We start from the raw sequence: 9,491 nt of genomic DNA, 5'->3' as shown, positions 1-9,491 counted from the left end.
TTTGAACAAGTGAAAATTAACGCTCAATAAACCGATTTTCCCTGAAAAGCGGTGAAGTAAAAAAAAAATTACGCCTCTCCCACTCTTCAGATTACTCGTATTTAAAATAAAAAGTTAGGGGGGGGGCTGCTACTCAAGTGGACGTCAGAGCAATAAGTCTCAATATTTTTATAATTAAAACTTAAGACTCTTATTGAAATTTTTATGTGTTAAATTCTAATGTACACACTTTTAACTGAACTACAGTCAAAACTAGTTTTGACTTCACGGTACACAAGTTTAGGGTTCAAGTGTTCCTTTCAGAGTTAATTTTAGACGACCTGGAACAAAGAAAGTTAAGAAAAGCAGCTTTTATATACTTTTCGCCCTACCTGGGACAAATTTTTGTAGGAGAAAAGAATTTTATGATCGTGCTCAACAGGATTCTCTTCTTCTTTCCTTTTCATAAAAATTTCTTTCCAATTTTCATATGGTATATGTAGCTTTCTTGTCACATTTAATGAAGAAGGATACCTGCTTTTATGGTGAGTGTACTGCTTGGACTAATGTGATTCCTATACTGTTTCAGTCAGCAGTCTGTTTCTCAGTTTGGTTTTCAGGTTACTGAGCTCGAAAAGTTTTCATTCTTGCACATGTGCTTGAATATTTCCAAGCGCTCAAATTTAGTTCAATCAATGCTCTCGTCTGAATAAGTGGCCATTCACACGAATCGTAGTTGTAGCCGTAGTTACAACTATGACTATGACTTGGCAAAAACTTCCCATTCACACGGATCTCAGAGTCTCAGTCCTAGACGTAATTATAGTTCAATTCGGATTAACTCACCACCAACTAAGCCTAGGTTTCAACCATTTACATTGAATATTAATGGTAATAAAATTGACAGGAATGGAGGGTGAGCAAGTGGTATAAATAAGGATGGATTAAGAGATAATTTTCTTGAAGAACTTATTGTGCATTTGGAGATTAGGAGGCTTCTGTATGCTGAGACAGAGAAAAATTAAAAGAATACTTCGATGAAGCAAAATGCATGGGAGGCGATTAAGTGGTCACTTACCCAAAAGTAACATCAAGGCATTTATTAGCTGCATTTTCAAATACAACTTAGGATGCATGCTTAGTAAAACCAAGACACAAAGTCTTAGTAAAAGGTAAGGCTGGCACAACCCTTTTTTCAGAATTGCACAAAAATGATGTTATTTCACTTGTTGATAGATTCTCGTCAAATTTCTTGACACTAATCTTCGATATAATTGATTAAAACCTAGTCTTAGTTGCTGGTTATTATTACACCTGGGACTGAGACTCTGAAACCCGTGTAAACGGGAAGCTTTTGTCAAGTCATAGTCGCGACTACGACTACGACTAAGCCCCGTGTGACTGGCCAGTAAGGACCAGCATTATAATTTAAATAAAGAGAAATTATTACATATGTGGGGGGTTTCCCCCTCTTCAATACCTGGCGCTTTACGCTAAAATTAGCTTTTTGTTCCAATTTTTTTAGAACGAATCTTGAAACACAAGGGCCGTTTAATTAAATTAATAGGCTCATTTAAAAGTTCTAAAAAAACTTATCGTAAAGAGGGAGGTATTGAAAGGGGCAGCCCCCTGCACACACGCAATAATTTCTATTTGTTTCAAGTTTTAATGTTGCTCCTTACTTTTAGTCGAGAAAACTTTTTTTTGTATCTAATTGTGATCGGTTTTTAAGTAATGCTGGGATATCCAGCTCCTCCTCCATGGAATTTTCCCTTCCCCCAAGAAAAAAAATCCTCCATGGAAAGATCCTCCCGCATAAACCCTCCCTCACCCTAAAATTCTCCCCACCTCCACCCCGAAAATATGTGTATACTTCCTAATATTCCCATTAGTATACGTAAATTAAGGGCAAAGTTCATAGCTTGCAGCCTTTCCCCTGGGAGTTGTTGGGGGTCGCGCCATCCTCAAAGACAGAGCTATTAGATCTTTTGACTCTGGTGGACAAAATTCCTGTCTCAAAATTTCGATCGGACGTCTTTGGAAAGAAATGGTTGTGAGCGGGGGGGGGGGGGGCTAGCTGTGCTCCAAAATTTCTGGTCACCTAAAAAGGGTACTAGAACTTTTGATGGCACTTGCATGATATAGCGCCGACTTATCAAGCTGTTCATCCATTGACGTACAGAAAACTGATTTCCTTCGCTATTTTCTTTCAGCTTTGCGTGAAACAAGACAAAAATTAGTGACAGAATAGATGGAAAATATATAATTTTGGCCATATTTTGCATATTAGGGGCTGGGGTCTGAACTATCTGGATAGTATGAAGTCAGAAAACAGTTCTTACTTAATAATATGCAGAATAGTTCTAGCTAACACGTTTTGAATGCAAACCCGCTATACTTAACCCCCACATCGTCTAATGTGCAAATATATAGCCCAAATTTATTTCTAAAGTATTATAGTTTTATCAGACTTAGGTATATTTTCTTAGGATTAACCTAACTTCACTTCTTGAGCGGTCGTCTCTATATCATACAACCACTCTTTTGATTATCGATAGAATGGGCCCTCTTCTGATATCCTAGGATCACTGATTTGACACGATCACCCCTGGGAAAACCAAACAAAAAAAAATACAAAAAAAGAAACAAACATGCATCCGTGATCTTGCTTTTGGCAAAAATATGCAAAATTCCACATTTTGTATATAGGAGCTTGAAACCTCTACAGTAGGTTTTTCTAGTATGCTGAATATGATGGTGTGATTTTCATTAAGACCACTTGATATTCGGGGGCGTTCTCTCCCTTTTTCAAGAATTCGGCAAATTTTCTCAGGCTCGTAACATTTGATCAGTAATAATAAATTTGATTAGTTTTACGTGTTTTGAATAAGCGTCCAAATTCCATTCTTTTAATGTATCCATTGTTATAAAAACTGTTTCTTGGAGTCTCGGTTGCTATTGAGCCCATCTCTCATTACTTACAGTTCGTTACCAAGAATCGTTCGACTAAAAACACAAGTTCTTTCAGCTGAAAGTAAGGAGCAACATCAAAAAGAACAGAAAGTATTTTGTATATGGTAGGTTTGCCCTCCTCAATACTTTGTTTTTCACACTAAAGTTTTAAGCACCTTTAAAAGAAGCTTTCAATTCTAATTAAATGGCCCTTGTGTTTCAGGAGTCAAAAAATTGGAACAAACAGTCCAATTAGCGTAAAGAGCAAGGTACTGTGGAGGGGGGAAACCCTTTTATATATGGAATAATTTCTGTTCGTTTTGAGTTTTAATGTTGCTCCTTCCTTTCACTTGAAAAAAACTTACTTTTTTAATTTAATTTCTCATCTATTTGCAAATAATACCTTTAAATCTGGCTTAACCTCCGTGAAAAATTCCGTCCCCTCACGGGAAGTTCCTGTGTAGAAAGCTTCTCCCACATAAAATTTACCCCCACCATAACATTCCCTCCGGATAATTCTATCCTCGCTGAAAATTCCCACCTCGTAAAATTTCTTGTAGACGATTCCACCTGGAAAATTCTTCATACCTTATCATACTTTCATTTGAAAAAAACTTAAATTTTTAAATTATTTCTCGATCAGTCCAGAAATCTCCCTTCCATGAAAATTTTTCCCGAAAATCCAAACCGCTAAAACTTTTCCACGGACAATTCCCCTGGAACATGTCCAAGGGTTAAATTGTGTTGGGAAAGAGGAAGTAAGGTAAATAAAAGTGATTTATTTTAAGACTTCTGTCAAAACCCCCTAGTGTAAAATTTCTCCTTGAAATTTTAATCCCGGAAATTTTCCTCACCAATGATAATTCTCCCCATGGAAACCCACCCAAGCACAAAATCCCCCTGCCCTGAAGAATATCTGTATACTTCTGAAGAACAAATACTATACGCAAATTATGGGCTAATTACATAAATTACAGCCCTTTCCCCACGGGCTGTGGGGGAAATGTTACCCCTAAAAGCATAGTCATTGGATCTTCCAACTATGCTGAACAAAAAGGTCATCTAAAAATTTTGACGGACTACTTCGGGGAAAAGGGGCATGAGAGGAAGACTAGTTGCCCTCCAATATTTTTAGTCACTTAGAAAGGGCACTAGAACTTTAATTTTCCGTTAGAAAGCACCCTCCCGCAATCTTCTGGGATCATTAGTTCAGAACGATCATCCTTAAAAAAAAAACACACACATAAACACCCATCCCTAACCTTTCTTCTGACAAAAAGACAAATTTCCAAGTTTTTGTATATGGGAGCTTGAAACTTCTACAATAGGGTTCTCTGATATGCTGAATCTGATGGTGTGATTTTCATCAAGATTGCTTGTCTTTTAAGGGGCTTTTCCACCCTTTTTTTAATCAGGTAAATTTTCTCCGGCTCGTAGCATTTGATGGGTAACACTAAACTTGATGAATCTTCTATATTTCAGAATCAGCTTAATCAGCCAATTATTTTTGTCTTTCACAAAGATCTACCTCCTACTCCAGCAGCAGCCGAATTTCACCGTTTCTCAACTTATTTTCAAGTACAAGATGGTATCGGGGTCAATGCACTGCTCTTGATCCTGCGAACTGGGGATGGAAACTCCAGAACGACTAGAAACGCCAGGTAAACTGACATGGACACGACTTATTCTCTGGAATAACAGTCCAATTTTTTTATGTGTAGATTCAACTTCGTATAAGATTGTTCTCACATCTATATCGACGCTTTACTTGAGGGTGGGGGGGCTGAGCATAAGCTTTGCGCCTCGACGAATTTTGACCGATTTTTTATGTTATAGAGATTTTTTTCTGGTTCAAATGATACCAGAAGGTTAACTTCTGCAATTTGCTTGAGGTAACCCCTGAAATTGATTTAGATAGACTATACTATAAGGGCATGCACACTGTGCATTTTATTAGTTCCACTAACCACTCAACAAACCCTGGATGTTTCAACCTAATACTCTTTTACTTTACTCTTTAACTTTTATTCAATGACCACCTCAATATTTCCTGTAAATATCTCCTTTGTGCCCTTAGCCCTAGCAGTAATATTAGCTGTAACAGCAGGAGTAGTAATTTTAATATTCATATACTACCTTTTTGTTGGTTCAGCAGCCCCCTCGACGCGTGCCGAAAGTTTCAACTTAATACTCTAAGTCGATCCTGGGATATAGCTGTTGAGTCCTTTTTAAAACCCGCATCAATATAGCGTATTTTGATTTAGTTCAACATCCTTCTCCACATTCCCTGAAAGTTTCGCCTTAACTCCCTTATTCTTAGTAGTACTAGAGGTGGTTTTAGACGTAGTAGTATCAGTAGCAGTACTGTTACTACTCCTAGTAGTAATAGTATGCACATAGTAATACGTTTGTATTAGTTCAACATCCCCCTCAGAATGCACTGAAAGTATCAATCTAATACCCTAGTGGATCCTGAGATATGGCTCTTACATCCTTTTAATAAGCGGCATAGCCATAGGGTGTTTCGATTTAGTTCATCATCCTTCTCCATCCTCTCTGAAAGTTTGAACTGTAATACTCTTAGCTTCAATATTGGTAGTGGTAGTAGTAGTACTAGTAGTACTATTTGTAACTATATTAGTATTAGTAGTATGAATGTAGTGTCCTTTGGTTAATTCAACACTCCCATAACATGTTCCGAAAGTTTCAACTTAATAGTCTTGGCCATTTCTTGGATAACATCGATAGGCCCTTTTGACAGCCTGCATATATTGCTTGTTTTGATTTACTTTCTCCTCTTAACATTCCTTGAAAGTTTCACCTTCCTACCCTTAGCCTCAGTAGTAGTAGTCGTAGTTGTAGCAGGTAATGTTAACAGCGGTATCAGGAGTAAGAGTAGCAGACCACGTGCAGGGTGCATTTTGGTAGCTTCTGTGTTTGCTACACACCCTGATAGTTTCAACTTAATACTCTAAGCTCTTCCTGAGAAATTGCTCATACACTTTTTTGGCAACCTAAATGTACATAGGGTGTTTTTATTTAGTTCAACATTCCCTTAAAAATTATCTGAAATTTTCACCTCAATAACCTTGGCTTAAGTAGAAGTAGTAGCCAAAGCAGTTGTAATAGTAAGAACAGTAGTAACATGCACACAGTGCGAGTCAGAAGTTATCGGAGGGCAACTAGCCCCATCCCCCACGGTCTCTTTCCCCGAAGGTATTGGATCAAAATGTTGAGATAGCCATTTTGTTCAAAATAGCCCCAAGTGTGAAATAACTAGGGTTAATGGTTTGACCCCCCCCCCCTCAAGCTCTCGGGGAAAGGGTTATACATTATGCTAGTTAACTACCAGTACCATATTACGTTTTGATGGAAGGCTTGGTCGTATAAACTTTGGAAGAGGCCAATTCGATTGGAAATTGAAATCTCTCGTGTTTTTTTACGAGGCAAAAGTAATCAGAGGGTAACCACCTTCCCCCCCCCCAAAGATTTGGGCCAAAGATTGTACAAAAGACCATTCTATTTGATATTCTAAAATGATTACGGCCAGGAAGCTCAAAGAAAACTGCAGAAGGCCCAATCATGATCAAACTTTATCTCAAACAGCAAGATAGCTTAATGCATTTCAAGTCTAATAGACGGCTTAGAGTCTGTTTTCAGTGATGTCCCTTGTATTAGTGCTTCGCAGCCATACCCACCTCGCGTCTTACATTCTGAGTCTGCTAAAGATGTTTCTCGCGAAAGTTCAGGATATTTCCTAGTTATCAGTACACGATTTTACACGATAGACTCCCAAAGTCCGAGCAGAATCTTACTTTTAAATTAATTAAAAAAAACACGTTTTTAGCTGAAAGTAAGGAGCGACATTAAAATTTAAAACGAACAGAAATTACTTCGTATATGAAAGGGGCTGCTTCCTCATCAACGTCCCGCTCTTTACGCTAAAGTTTGACTCTTTCTCTCAACTCTACTTCTTAAAACAGTAAAAAACTTTATCGTAAAGAGCAAGACGTTGATGAGGAAGCAGCCCCTTTCATATACGAACTAATTTCTGTTTGTTTTAAGTTTTAATGTCGCTCCTTACTTTCAGTTAAAAAAAAACTTTTTTTATTATTTAATTTCTGAACGTTTTTGAATCAATGCATGGTTTGATTTTGGCTCTCCGCAGAGGAATAATTAAAACATAATTTGCATATTTATTTTTTTGGCTAGATGGCTTTCTCATTGTTTTGATCGAATGATTTTGAGAAAAAAAGGAGTGGGGGAGGAAGCCTAGTTGCCCTCCGATTTTTTGGTTACTTAAAAAGGCAACTAGAAGTTTTAATGTTTTACGAATCTTTTAGAAGTAAAAGATATACGTAACTTATAAATTAGCTTACATAACAAAGTTTTGTATTCTCATGTTTTTGTTAGATATATGAGGGGGCTGACCCCCTCGTCAGTACCCTGCTCTTTACACTAAAGCTCGAGTTTTGTCCCAGTTCATTAATAATGACCCCTGAATCACAAAAGCCGTAGAATAAGTAATTGAAATTACTAAAAATACTTTAGCGTAAAGAGCGAAGTATTAGGAGGTGGTGAGCCCCTCATATGCGTAACAATTTATGTTCGTTTTAAGTTTTAGTGCTGCTCCTTACTTCCAATTGAAAAAACTTTTTCATATTTATTTTTTCATTGTTTTTTCTTTAATAATGCTAGAAAATCCTGCACTCCCTTCATGGAAATTTTCTTCCCCCATGACAAATTTCTCGATAGAAAGTTCCCCCTAACATATTCCCTTCTTCTCAACCCCTCTCCCCGACCAAAAACCCGACCCAATAACCATTACTATATGTAAGCACTGGTCAAAGTTTGTAACTTATAGCCCCTTCCACGGGGACTGTGGGGGAGTAAGTGGTCCCCAAAGACATAGTTATAAGGTTTTTTGACTACGCTGAATAAAATGGCTATATCGGAATTTTGATCTGTTGACTTTGGTAGAATAATTAGCGTGGGAGGGGGCCTAGGTACCTTCCAATTTTTTGGGTCACTTATAAAGGGTACTAGAACTTTTCATTTCCTTTAGAATGAACCCTCTTGAAGCATTCTAGGACCACTGGGTCGATACGATCACCCCTGGGAAAACAAAATAAATAAATAAATAAACACGCATTCGTATTCTGCCTTCTGGCAAAAAATACAAAATTCCCCATTTTTGTAGATAGGAGCTTGAAACTTATACAACGGGGTTCTCTGATACGCTGAATTTGATGGTGTGATTTTTGTTAAGATTCTATCACGTTTAGGGGGTGTTTCCCCCTATTTTCTAAAAAAGGCAAATTTTCTCAGGCTCCTAACTTTTGACGGGTGAGACTAAGCTTGATGAAACTTATATATTTAGAACCAGCATTAAAATGCGATTTTTTTATGTAGCTATTGGTATCAAAATTCCATCTTTTAGAGTGTTGGTTACTATTGAGCCGGGTCACTCCTTACTACAGTTTATTACCTTGAACTGTTTGAAAATCAAGTTCGACTTTTTTTTAGATGCGATACTGAAGACATTTGCGGAGGACTGGGCCATCCAGTCCTAAGCTGTAACCCGTAATAAATGATAATAATTGTAAAAATAATCCGGGTATTAGACATTCAGAAACTTAATTCCACTGCTTTAATATTTTCGGACTGGACTCAAATAAACAATTCATAAAGAAAAAAGTTTGAAAAACCCCATTTTACAGATGCACTCAAAAGGGGAAACAATTTTCGGTTCTAAAAAAATAAGCGCGATGTGCTCTTTCAATAAACTACCTATTAATCTAACTATTTATCATACAAGCATAACTTTGGGAATGCTTTAGGTAACAAATTCACAGTTTTTTATTTAAGTAGAATGTGCACCACGTTTAAATTTTTTTTAAATTCTTAAAATCGAAAAGTTTATTTTCTCTTTTTAGTTCATTTTTGAAAACGTTTGTTTTAAGAAGCTGGACTTTTTAAGCTTCTACAATCAAAGTGGAAGGTGCTTTAATATGGTGGCTAAAGTTTTCATCCAAATTCTTGTGTTTTCCATTTTTCGCACGATCTCACATTTCGCGGGCTCGGTAACGTTAGTAAGAAATTCGAAATGGCAGTGTCTTTTACGAAATATCGCCTGATCCTTCTAGGAAGAAATGACTTAACTCTAAACAGAAAGGTTTTTGAGAGATGCACAGTGCTTAGGTTATTGGTGGTAGGTAGAATTTACTGATAAGTGAAACTGAAGTTTAGAGGCTTATGTCTAGGTGAATATTTATATATTCAGTTGGAGAGAAAGTGAATACATCATTTCATACCTTTTTTAGCCTTTTCTAAATTCTATTAGGCCTACCTAGACCTATTGCTTCTGCTTAAATTTTATGACTATATAGATATTTACCTATGGATAGGCCTATTTTAGGTAAAGGTCTAGGTTATGGGCTATTGAGAAGGAAAGATGTCAAGATGACCATTATTACTTCATGTTAGGTTATGCAGATTAATTCTTCCCTAGCCAACACATTTTGCTGTGCAGCCCTGTTATATTTTATCTGACCAATTAT

The 9,491-nt window shown here is 37.0% G+C and overlaps 1 protein-coding gene across 1 annotated transcript in view; it reads left to right on the top strand.

Annotated features, from left to right (window-relative positions):
• The first annotated feature begins 9,047 nt into the window (after positions 1-9,047).
• LOC136032054 (splicing factor 3A subunit 2-like) overlaps positions 9,048-9,491 on the top strand; it is a 31,903-nt gene continuing 31,459 nt past the window's right edge. Inside the window, exon 1 of the mRNA XM_065712160.1 lies at positions 9,048-9,142. The gene's annotated coding sequence lies outside the window, so the exon portion shown is untranslated. The remainder of the gene's footprint in view (positions 9,143-9,491) is intronic.

Source organism: Artemia franciscana, chromosome 10, assembly GCF_032884065.1.
Source record: "Artemia franciscana chromosome 10, ASM3288406v1, whole genome shotgun sequence".
Lineage (NCBI taxonomy): Eukaryota > Metazoa > Arthropoda > Branchiopoda > Anostraca > Artemiidae > Artemia > Artemia franciscana.
Note: the sequence above shows the minus strand (reverse complement) of the source record. Positions and strands in the feature narration are given on the sequence as shown.